At 37.5% G+C, this 12,987-nt stretch overlaps 1 protein-coding gene across 3 annotated transcripts in view; it reads left to right on the forward strand.

Moving 5' to 3' along the window:
* The window catches only part of DIAPH2 (diaphanous related formin 2), a 797,042-nt gene that overhangs the window by 579,562 nt on the left and 204,493 nt on the right, over positions 1–12,987 (forward strand). The window lies entirely within an intron of this gene.

Here is a 12,987-nt window from a genome sequence, read left to right on the forward strand (position 1 = left end):
TAGTCCCTTAACAGGAATTGACAGATATTTTACGCCTGTGACATGGATAAAAATTGTTGGCTGGCTTAATGCATAATGGAGTGAATTATCTTCAACTTTGGGTATACATGGGAATTTTTCTGCTGAAATTTTATAGCAAATGAATGAATTGGTACTTAAACGACCCTGTTTTTTTCTTATACAGCATGATATTATAATTTGACCTAGCTTAAAAATTAGCATCTAAAATCGTCTTCTACTCAGTACGTTATAAATGCTGTGATTTATGAACAAGTGTCTTTCATAGTCTAGATGAGAAAGTGATTCTCAGTTGGACTATGTAAATGACCTTGACTACCTCAAGTTTCTTTCAGAATGTGGGTTCTTGTTTCACAATCTGTAAGTGGTGGGGATAACAGTAAACATTAGCATTTAATTGGAGGTTGACCATCAGGGTGCCAGTTACGATGCCAGAGGAAAGCAAAAGCTGTGTTGTCTCAGTGCTGTGCAAGTGCTTCCCTGCATTCAGTGGAGGCATAGAAGAGGACCGGCTCTGATTATGAAAGTAGCAGAAGCATATGCACAAAGGTTGATATCGAACGGGTAAAGGTTCCTGTGTTTTAAAGAAGGAATTCTAACAATCATCCCCAGCAGGAAGATCAATTAGCAAGCTAATTCATTGTAGTTTGAGGCCTGTTTCTATCCCCCAAAGCAGTTATTTGCTAAATAAGGCACGCTCTCTCTGTCTTTTTTTTAAAAGGGGGAGGTAATTAGGTTTATTTATTTATTTATTTAATGAAGGTACTGGGGATTGAACCCAGGACTTCATGCATGCTAAGCACGCGCTCTACCACTGAGCTATATCCTCCCCTCCAAGGCTCTTTCTCTTAATTGATGGTGTTGCCCCATGAAATCATTTGATTTTGGTGTGACTTGCAGTCTGTGAGGTACAAATACACTTGTGGAAAACATTTACTTTCATCTACTCAGGTAGGACATATGACCCAGAGCATACCCCAGCTTTGGTAATAGAAGCTAAACCAAAAACTTTCCTAAATATGATCGTTTATCTTATTTTTTTTTTGCTGAGAATATTAGATTATGTTTGTCTTTGCTCCTTAACGGACACATATATTTAACTTTTTTACATGGTCAATAAGTAGTAAAAGTGTTCTACTGGCAATGAGTGATTTTTTCAAAACTTAGAAGTTACAAATATGACATGAACATAGGAACACACCCAAGTTATAATTACTTTGATTACTTTCAAAAGTAAAAAAGAAGTTTGTTGAAAACACATGGGGACTAGAAAATACACTTCGATTGACAAAGGGAAAAGATAAAATCCAAGAATTTTTTTTTGGTAGCATCAATGTTTATGGGTGGATAGAGATAAATCAATATAATTAATATTGTTAACCTCTATTAAAAAGTATCTTGTTTTAACATGGATGAGATCCTAAAACACTGTCTGTCATATTATGTGCTCCCCCCTGCCCCACTATCTCCCCAATTACACATGGACACAGTAGCATTTAAGGACAATTCCTGTGTGACAGCCTATGTTTAGTTATATTAGCCAGATACTTAGAAGGCTTGCTAAGAACTATACTTACATTACTTCTCAATTATAACTTGCTTAAAAAAATGTAAGGATAGTATCATTAAGAAGTGATTCTGTGTCCTGGTGCTGTCCCAAACAAGCTATGTGATTGGGTAAGTCATTTATCTTTCCAGTTAATTAACCAGCTAGTTAGTTAGTAAAATGAAGGGATTACACTAAGACCTCTAAGAACTTATTCCTCTTTAGAGTCTGAGTCACGGCAGGAATTTCAGAGAGAGCCATTTGTATTACAGAGATACAAAAGATGTATTTTTTATCTACTGGATTCACTGTGGGTGTAGCTCAAGTACAGGGAAATTATTTGTGACAAAGCATTCTCATTGTAAATAAGTTGACATTCTGAAGTTCGGTTTTGTGTGCATTTAAGTTAACTTCTCAAGAACCCGCTAAGAGTTTTGGAGCTTTCAAAGCAACTAACTGGCTCCTACGCTGTGTCTTGGCTAATAGTTTCCGTCTGCCCTGCAGAATATGACTGCTACCTCTTCTCTTTACAAATCTTTATCCACTCGCTGGCATGAGAAGTAGATGTGCAACTTGTTAGCTGCTTTGAACTTGGGTCGGTCATATAACCTCTCTGAGCATCAGTTCCCTCCTTTACAAAACATAGGTGATAATTTCTGCCATGTCTTCCTCACCACGATGTGAAAACACCTCATAACCTAAGCTAAGCAGGTGGAGAGTATTATTAGCCGTTCTCTGCCTGTCCATTCAGTTATTACTTATTGAGAACCAACTTGATTTTAGTAATGCTCTAGTCCAGAGACAAAAGGAAGAGAATAGTTTCTCTCCGTGAGTGGAGGGAGATGGACAAATGCAATATAGTTTGCTAAGTGCTGCTGTTGGAATATGTCAGGGTGCTGTAATAATACAAAGGAGGAACTGCCTCACCCTGCCTGAGCTGGCCAGAGAAGCCTGCATACAGAAAGTGACATTTGGGCAGAGTCTGGAAATAATCCATAGGAGTTTGACAGACTGACTTTGACAAGCAGGTTTAAGGGTTTTACACCTGACCTATAAGCCGAAGACTCCTAAATCAACATCGCCAACTTCAGTCAATCATCTGTGCTCACCATGTCCTGGTTTCATAGTGAGCTTGAAGTGATTTCAGTCTCCCAGGGGAAGGAAGAACCCTGAAAGAGAGACTAAAGTTGTAATCGCCAGAAGTTCCCATTTTCTTAGCGCTTTGTGTGTTTGGCCTCAGGGTTCTTGGCACTTAAAAGCATATTGGACTATAGATGGAAGCAATAAAATACCAGTAGTGCTGAGAAGAAAATAAGAGTTCTGATTCATGTGCTACCAAAAATTACTTCCAAATGAGCTAGGAGTTTCATCTTGGGAGATCTATTTGGCATGTGTAACATAAACAAAATGCAGATACCAAGAAAATCTTCCTCAGAGAGATATCCTCTAAAGGATGGTACAAATGGAAATAAACAAAAAGGGTTGACAGTATGGATTAAGCCCCTTTTCAAAATAATCACAGTCAAATTAATGAAAGCAGAACTGGGTAATCTCTATGAGATGCTGCTCTATAAATTATTCATGCCATCCATATTATATATTACTCAACTAATAAGGATATTTAAAATATTCAAGTTGAATGTCCTATATATTGGCCGTGATGATACATGTAATTGGAAACATTTCTAAATTCAGAGTTGGGACTCTCTTTCTAGTGAGCTTCTCTGAGAGCAACAGAGTTTTAAAAACTGCTTATAATATAAGCAAGATTAATTAGTAATCCCTAAATTTAAGTTGAATATTTTGCGGAAGAAAATTAAATTCCATATTTATGTAATATCAAAACATCTCTTTTGCTTATTCTTCTTCATGCTTCAGTCATTCTCATAGTTCAAATCGTTGACTACACAGTCTTTTTTCTTTCAAGATATTTTGAATAGAATATTCTGTTTTGAATAGAATATTCAAAATCAGTGAACCTTCTATGTTTCACCACCATGCGGTGTCTTGCTTAGGCATACAAATTAATTTCAGCGGTTGGAAAAGTGTCCATGGCAAGTATTATACTTCAATAACTTTCATAGCTCCAAATAAATTATAGAAAAATTTTTTTTTCTCTTTCAAATCTGTCAGTTTCCTGCTGCTTCTGTGTGTTTTTGTTTGGTTTTGTTTTTTAAAGAACAATCTGTCACCCAGGCACTCAATAAATATTTGTGTGTGAGCGTCCTCACTCTGTATCTCATATACTAGAAGTAGAGGAACAAGGCTTTACAGGAGTATTAGATTCATTGATATAACTCAAGAAGAAAATGTTACCATTACTATTAATCATGCTAGCAGATTTCCCCTCAACAAAATAAGTATTTGCTACTGCTCATCTGGTAAATAAACTTCGACAATTTGTTTCAAAAATCAGGACCTTAACCATTTTTGAACAGCTCTTAGATGAGAATGAAAATGGCTAAGTGTCAGGAAGCTAAGTGATATCTGTACATCATGGTGTTTTATGCCATGGCTCAGTCTTGTTGCTTCTACTTCCTAAATATTTTTGAATCCACCTATTTCTCTCCAAGCCCACTGACGCTGCTTTAGTTCTGGATTTCCACCATCTGTCAGCTGGACTGCTACAATGATGTCCTGACTGGTGTCTGTGTCTGCTTCTCTTACCATTTCTAACTTCTAATCCATTCACCACGTTATAGTGAAACTTAAACAAACAGGATAATGGTTACTTTCCTCACTTAAGATTCTTTAATGACTTGTGTCCTCAGGATAAAATCTAAACTATTTACAATTAAAATGGTTTACAAAATCAAAAGAACTAAAATGACTTAAAGCCCAGGCCATCCTAAGATTGGCTGAATAAGCCAAAATCACTCAGTGTGAGCTCTCCTCCCAGACTGGGAAAAGTCAAGTATGGACAGTGGAAGCCACAGAAAGAGAGGACCTGAGCCTCTTAGAACAGAGAGAAACTTCAGGAGCACAGTATCGAAACTAAATGGAAAGCTTGGAGGCAGATATGTGACTATCATCTTATGTTAATTGCACCCCTACCTAGTATGGGAGTTACGACAACCAAGGTCACTCTTGTCTTAATTCTCAGTTAAGGAGTTTCTTCCTTCTATCTTAAGTAATTGTTCCTTTAAAATCTACACTTCTATTTAAAATAAAAATCTACTCTTGTTTGACAGCTCCTTGTAGCTATTTTGGCTCATGGAGATACTTAATTTTGAGAAGCTCTCATTTTCGTCAAGCCATCTTCCTTCTTTACAAAGCCTCAGTCATGTCTAAGTCTAATTGGAAACCAAGGTGAGCATCTGCATTTAGTTAGACTCAAAAGACTAAATTGATAATATATAGAACATTTTATTCATTCATTAAAGGCAATTTGCCTTTAAAGCAACGAGGATGAGTTTTTGCATAAAAAGATTGTGTATATAATTCCTGATCCAAGAAGACTAAGCTATTTTGACACATTTTTAAGCCTTCAATTCACAAAGCACTTGACATTTAAAGGAAACTTCAGTGCGATATTATAAAAATGATGGACTTATGGAAGAAACCAAATACATTCTTTAACAAAAAAAAATCTTAATCAGTGATATAAACTCCCTTATCTAGAATTCCATCATCCAAAATCTCCATTAGATGCCTCAAAAGTTGATGCATCTTTGCTTTGCTGGTAAAATGGTAATTAATTTTATGAAGATGCCCTCGAGAAACGGGGAAGACCCTGATGTGCCTCTTGAATGGTATAGTTTCATTTGTAAGCTGTCTCCAAGTCTCAATACCTGGGAATTCACATCAGGTTTACCCTAGTAACAATAATCCAGATATCCCATTGTCTCTTCTTTACCCCCATTGGCAGGATTGAAGCTCCCTGTAGTCTCCACTCCCACAAGTATAGCTGAAGTCATCTCATATGGGCTCAAAAACGTGTCCTCTATAGTCATTACTTGCCATTTGCCCGCAAATATTTGAGTGCCTGCTATTCGAGGCTGATGAGAATATAGCATTGAATAGAATAGAAAAAGTCCTGCCTTCCCTGTCCCCTGCAGCTCCCGTTCCCCCTCTGCTAAATGCCTTTTGCTGGCAAAGCTGCTTGATTTGTCCTCGATGGTAATGCCCACATCCGGGCCGAGGTTGCAGTCTCCTACTGCTCCAATTTTCCCACCATTCCTTGCAGTAGTATACGGGGGTTATGCTCAGTGCAGAGGTAGCCATGTTTCACCGGACCCTTCTTAGAAACAGTTTCTTTCTCTTCTGATCCCTTTCTCCTTGGAGGCTTAATTTTTTTTTTTCCCCAAGTCCTAGAGACCTAAAGGGGATGCTAAGACCATAACCCCCTCCACTGCCCTCCTTTCTCCCTTATGCTCAGGCACCTAGGCAGGTTTCTTCCTTTTCCTAGAAGCCAGGGATAAATAAAGTACCAGCATAAATCCTTTCATGCAGATAGAGCCCTAAGGGGCCACCAGTTCCCTCTATTTAATCACACACACCCAGATAATTCCCTTTGAGCTCAGCTGGGACCACCCTGGCTGCCTAGCCTTAGGTTTATTTTGAGCTATTGCAACTCTTTGAAAATAGGCAATCCATGTAAAATATACGGTAACTCTATTAAGCAGAATATTTGACCGGAATACTGCATTCCCCAGCTGTGCCAGAGAACAGACTTGACCGTGTTATACAGACATCATTGAATTCTTCTTTAGAAAAAAATGTCACCTGTCTACTGTTGTATTCTATTTGACTATTTACTTTGGGCCAGAAGTAGATGTCCTATTTTTCTGATACGATTGCTCCCTGTATAAAAAAGCTAAATATTATAGGTTACTAAAGGAATATGTAATAATGGCATACATGATTTAAAGAAAACTCACATTTCCCAACATGATACAAATGCCTACTGGTATAAATGGTTTTTAAATGTGTACGCATTTTAGACTAATAATATAAAATTGTAAGATCTCATAAGCGTTTCTAAAAATATGTCTAAAAGTTGTCAGAATTGTTTATGGCAAGCAGGATTTTGCCCTTTAGAGATCGAAGACAATGTAATAGCTAACACTGAAAATATTAACAAAATCAGTTCAATGCCTACTTTTCTTATTAAAGTCTAGTAATAACTAGAACCAGGAAACAAAATGCAATATCTTTAGTTCTAGCAATAACACCTCTCGTAGAATTTCTCAAGGAAGCATTCCCATAAATAAGTTATTATTGAATTACCTCTGAACACCAGGAAGTAGAGAAGTTATAAGATAAGCAGCAAGGTATACAAGCTGACCTTTTCCATTGGCCTTGAAATTGGCCAGAGCTACTGATTGTTATCAAAGCCTCCCAGATACAACCTGAGTGGGAAGATCCCAGAGGCTGATGCTACTGGTACCACCTTCTCAGCCTGCTGAGTTTTTCTTCTTTCTGCTTCATCCTCATTTGTTTATCAGTGAAGATGTCCTAGCTCCTGTACCAGGCAGTAGGAGGCGGGACTCTCCCTGAAACCCTGCCCATAGAGCTCCTTTTGCCTGATAGGTCCACCCCCTCTCTCTCTCCTCCCCCCACTTCCTTGCCAGTTGCTTTCCCAACTTGTTCCAAGTCACTTCATCTAAGCCCTCCCTGCTCTCCAACTTCGGCCTAGATAACCCCTTGTGTGTGCTTTCCTACCTCCATCCTAGCACATTTTATCCTGTGATCATCTTCATATCCTCAGTGACCAGCACTATAATTAACCTACTGTGGTGCTAATCACTAAGGACCTGTATGAATCACTTAATGAATTACTGTAACAATGCATGAACCAAATCAGCAAAGATGAAGAAAATCAAAATGTTGGCCCTCTAGAGCTCACATTCCAGTGAGAAAGGCTGCCAAAGGAACAAATACTACTAATAAAATACTATACGTGTATATATAAAGGACTTTTGAGCACAGAGGAGAACGGCATTTATTCTTTCTGATTTAAAGAAGGCATCAAAGAAGTCACGTGCAAACTGGGTCTGCTTATTGTTTTGCTAATGCGTGGCCTTTCACATTTAAAGAAGTCCTTTCTTGTTCTCTACCTTATTTGGTATTTTATGTTTAGTGGTAAATATATATTATTCCCTAGTTTTCTATGCTGAGTTCAATGTAGAAGGACAGCTATTTCATTTCCGGGGAAGCAGCTATCAGGTAATTATTATGATCTAAAGGTTATCCGTCATAGGCTTGGACAAGCAGTAACCAAGCTTCAATTACTTCCTGTGACTGACAAGCTATCCTGAGCAATAGGCCAATCGATGCAGATTATCTAGAGCAAAATCAATTGCTTAAAGACTGACCTGTCTGTTGTTACTTTAGGGCAATGATTCTCACCCAGGGGTGATCTTGTCTCCCAGGAGACACTGGCAAGGTCTAGAGACATTTTTGCTTGTCACAAACAAGAAGGAGGTGCTGGTAGCATGTAGTGGGTGAGGTCTGGAGTGCCACCAAACATCCTACAACGTACAGGACAGTCCCTCACAACAAAGTAACATCCTTGTTAAGACTGAGAAACTCGGCTTTAGAGTTGTCTGCTGGAGATTTTTTAAATGTTCATTTGGAAAACTGTGAGATGACTGAAATTAATAAGCAAAATTTGTACTTGATAAATTAATAATGCATGTAGTTGTCACATAAGTTTAATATTTTAACGATAATTTCAGTTATTGACTTGATCACTATAAGGTATTGTTCTAATTACTGATATTTTCTGTATCATTGAAAGATGTTCTGGTTCATAGGACTTGTAAAGGTTTTAAATCACTCACATAAATTGTAGTCAAATTGGAAACCACAGGCAAAAAAGAAAAAAAAAAAAATCAGCCAAAATCCTACTACCCAGAGACAATTACTATTAAGAGCCTGCCATATATTCTTCCAGACATTTCTCTGTGCATGTACATTTGTATTTAGATTGTGACTATATTTTGCTTAAAATAATAACAACAAAAAGTCTTGTGAAAATTTAAGCCCTAAAATTTATATTTACTTGTAAAAATCCTAGCAGCTTATGTCTATATGTATATGACCATCAGCGTTTAGTGTATAGTATTGTCGGTTATGGCTTCAGTTGTGATGAAAAATGGTAATTAGCTCGTTTCATGATGCCTTTTTCAAAGTACCTGGTCTTTGGTGCCATGCTAACCATCACTGACTACTGGAAGTTACCTGTAAATAGAGCAGTGGAATCTTGCTTTCTCTTTTTGTTTTCTATGTAGTATCCTCATCAAACTTTCGTGTGGCAAGGGGCCTTAAACTGGTCATTGGTGAATTGCTAGTTAGGCCCATTCATACTAGTGCTTCAGAAGACTTCTGCTACTTACCTCTGCTGTATATTTTGATTTACAAACCATTATTGACCTCAGCTAGGCTGCCTTTTAGTTAATAAACATATTGTCAGTTTTATAAAGGTTTGTAATTTAATCAGAAATCTTTAACAAAAATACTAGTATGATTTGAAGCCAGAACAAGTATCCTTTTTTTTTTTTTTTTTGGTGGGGGGAGGTAATTGGGTTTTATTTTATTTTATTTACTTTTTTTTTTTTAAATGGAGGTACTGGGGATTGAACCCAGAACCTCGTGCATGCTAAGCATGCACTCTACCACTGAGTTATGTCCTCCCCCCTCCCCATATATATATATACACACATACATACACACACATATATGTTTTCCTTTTGTTTCTGCTCATTCTTTCCTTGAACCAAATTTCAAAGTCATAGAATACAGTCTCTGAAGTCTGGGTTTTTTGTTTGTTTGTTTGTTTGTATTTAAGATCTGAGACACGTTATAATCCAGATGATGAAATGGTTTTCCTATTTTTGCTCATATATCGTTTTGATTTCATTTTCTGCAAGTGTTTGCTCTCGAAATAATCAGAATTTCCTGAGATTCTTGATGGAACTTTTAGGCAAGACAGTGATTGTATTGTATTCCTGAAAAGCTGGGGAGCAGACCAGTCATTCATTCAGATCTTGGCATTTTGAATTGGAAGATGTTCAAAGTCTATTATTCTTCAAGATCTTATAAATTCTGTGTCCAAATTAGTGGATTACTCAGTATGATGGTTTGGTTAAAGTCATTTTATTTTTTTCAGATTTCATTAATAGAGCACAAAAGAGCCAAACTTGTTTCTGCTATAAACAGTGTAGTTTGGAATAGTGTATAATTTGTTTTTGCTTATTTTTGCTCAATTGTCTTTGGTCTAGGGGTAAAAGAAACTAAAGTTTCATGTACATTGGAGACAAATAAATGCAACAGTGATTCAGAAGAATAAGACAGATGATCAACTAAAATGTGGATGAAATAATAAATATAACTGTAGTGACCAATTATAATCTCTATGGGAGAATAGGTTGATGTCCCTAACAACCTGGAAACTTTATTTTGAAGATTATTTTTAATGTTATAAGCCATCCTCCTTCATCAGATGATATCTGTAAGAAAGTATTTGCCCAAGTACTTGCTCATTTGTTTAAAATACAAGATTTATAAATAAAAAATCAATTTAAGATTAAGTCTCTTTAATACATCATAATCATCTGGTTTTTCCTTCATGCTATATTAGAAGTCTAAAGCATATAATATTTTGACAGAAATACATTTCTATTACATTTGAGTATTATCTAGGCCAAATATGTTAGAGGTAACCCGTTAAGTAACAGGCTTTAATGCATAGGCCAAATTAATTTATAACTATGGCTGTTTGTGTGTGTAGCTATCATTGCTTAAGTGTTTTTGTAAGTGTCTGAAAATAATTGCTGTAACTTTACTTTTAAACAGACTAGCATGTTTTGGTGTTTGCCCTTTTTCATAGTCTGTCAGGATGCTTTTGGCTGCCAAGAATCAGAAAATGTAACTAAATTTGCCTTAGGAATATGGTTTTACTTTCACATATCACAGGAAGTGTAGAGGTAAAACACTGATTAAATCAGTACCTCAGTAATATCGCCTAGGTACCTGGGGTTTTCCAAATATTTTTCTCCTTCCATCCTTGGCTTGTTGGCTCATGGTTGCAAAGTGGCTGCAGTGGTTCCAGGCATCATATACAGATACTGTGATATCTATCAAAGAAGAGGTTGTTGCTTTCCATGAAGTTTTGTTTTGTTTTGTTTTTGCTAAGGAGAAAAACTTTTCCAGAGGCCTCTGGGCAGATTTTTTTTTTTCCTTCAAATTCTGTTGTCCGGGATTGGATCACATGACCATCTCTAAACTAATCACCATCAGGAAGAATCTTAGATTAATCATAATTCACCCTTTGGACAGGCCCCTTCCCTGAACATATGACTGTTCAGAGAGTGAGTTGCTAAGCCAATCCAGGCTTCTGCCAGCAAGTAAGCAGGTTCATATTGGATGGATTAAGGCAGGCAACTAACGGTAGCTATAAAATAGACAACACAAAAGTACATTGCTGCTCAGTATTTTTTGAGTTGTCAAAAGTTCTAAATTCACAAAATATAAATGAAGGAGATGTATTTGTGAAATGCGCACTTGTGTTCATTTAAATAGTTTTGGAAAGAATCTTGGGGAATAGAAATTTCAATAGAAAAGATTATCTGTTTATTTCCAAGTTATCCTTCCTTGTTTGTTTTCTGTCTTTAGCTGGATATACTTTATAAGACAGCTCTGCTTTTCCAGCTCACTTGCTTGCTTTTTCTCATCCAGTCATTCATTCGGCAAATATTTAGTGAGTACCCGCTAAATTTGGGAGACACCGTTCTAGCTACTGGCACTGTTTAGTTTACTAAAATCTGCCATTATGGAGATTGCTATGTAATGGGGAAAGTGAGATAATAAACTATAAACATAATTATTAGGACAATTATATTACGTGTTAGAACATAATAAATCCTATGGAAAGAAAAAGTTGTACCAAATGGAAAAGCCACACAGCCATGGCTGACAGGTTTTAGCATTAGTTATAAAGTTCCTTGTATAATCAATATTTTAAGACTTAGATTTTAGCATTATAACTTCTCCCGTAAGTATAGGAATCACTGAGTTTTCCTGTTTAGAAGACTTCACTAGTGACAATTAGATGCTTTCTAGACAAACCCTATTTCCTAAGTTGTGTATCCTTATGTGGTATAAGAAAAGTAAAGGTAGATTCTGCCCCACTTTGAGAGAAAGTGTCTTGCCAAGGGCTTTATCATTTCAGTGAAATGATTGTAACATTATATTCTGGAATATGGAGGAAATGCAAACAGAGACCTTTACCTAGAAGCAGCCAGGCAGCTCTGACAAAAGACGGGATGTATAGCAGAGCATGTAATGGAGTAAGAGCATATTTTCAGTGCCAAAACTATGAAAAATTCTGAGGAACTTGCACAGACATTTAGTTCCTCTTGGATTCTCTTCGCCCTGGTCCTTGTTCTCTGCCAGCTGTCAGCTAATTGATCTGATAAACTAATGCACTACTAATGTGTCACTCATTCTGTACTACACGCGTGCCCTTTAAATTCACGACAGTGCCTTAATCTGGCAGAGCAATTCTGCTGTCAAGAACTTCTTGCAGCCTGGCTAGCCGATAGAGGAAATATTTGGGAGAAAGGCAGCCTTTCTTGTACCTCTGAAAGACCATCGTGTATGTGGCTGCTTAATCTTCCTGGGTCTAGGATTTTTTTTCTTCTTCCCATCCAGGACGTTCCACAATTGAACCTGTCTGTTGTGATCTCGTAATCCAGCATTATGATCTGTGTTTTTCAGATTGGCATCCTCTGATCATGGCCTACCCCATGATACAGATCAGGGACCAGCAGTCTATGACCCAGGGGCCACGTTCTGCCTGCCCCCCACTTTTGTAAATAGAGTTGTGCTGGCACCCAGCCAAGCTCCTTTGTTTATGTATTGTCTGTGGCTGCTTTCGCTCTACAGTGGCAATGCCAGTGCTGAGTAGTTGAGACAGGGTCCATTATGACCCAGAAGACTGAAGATATTTACTGTCTGGCCCTTTACAGAAAAGGTTTTCTGATCCTTAATATAGTATGTGTCAACAGGGGTGTGGAGGTGAGATTCTCATAGGGGAATCAGAGAAAACAGATTCAATCTCTTGCATTTTAAATTTTAAATGCAGTCCCTCCTTAAGAGGGGATGGCTTTTAGAGAAGATGGGAATGAGTAGTTTCATTGGAAGAGATGTGGTGTCAACTTGGGTGTTGATTTCCCCTTTCCTTTCCAGGTGACATTCACTTCTTTATGCATTGCCCCCGAGCAGAAGTACCGCCCTCACCTTCCGTACTAGGCAGGACTCCAGGCTTAGTGTGTGACATCCAAGTCTTCTTCAGCCAGTAGTCCTCATCTCTCTCACTTATCCCTGGAGACAGAAGACACTTTTGTGTCTTTTTAGTGCCTGTAGCACTAAATATATAGTACACAATATACGCTTTGTACCCCTGATGTCCCCCCCAT

This window comes from Camelus bactrianus, chromosome X (assembly GCF_048773025.1).
Source record: "Camelus bactrianus isolate YW-2024 breed Bactrian camel chromosome X, ASM4877302v1, whole genome shotgun sequence".
Taxonomy (NCBI): Eukaryota; Metazoa; Chordata; class Mammalia; order Artiodactyla; family Camelidae; genus Camelus; species Camelus bactrianus.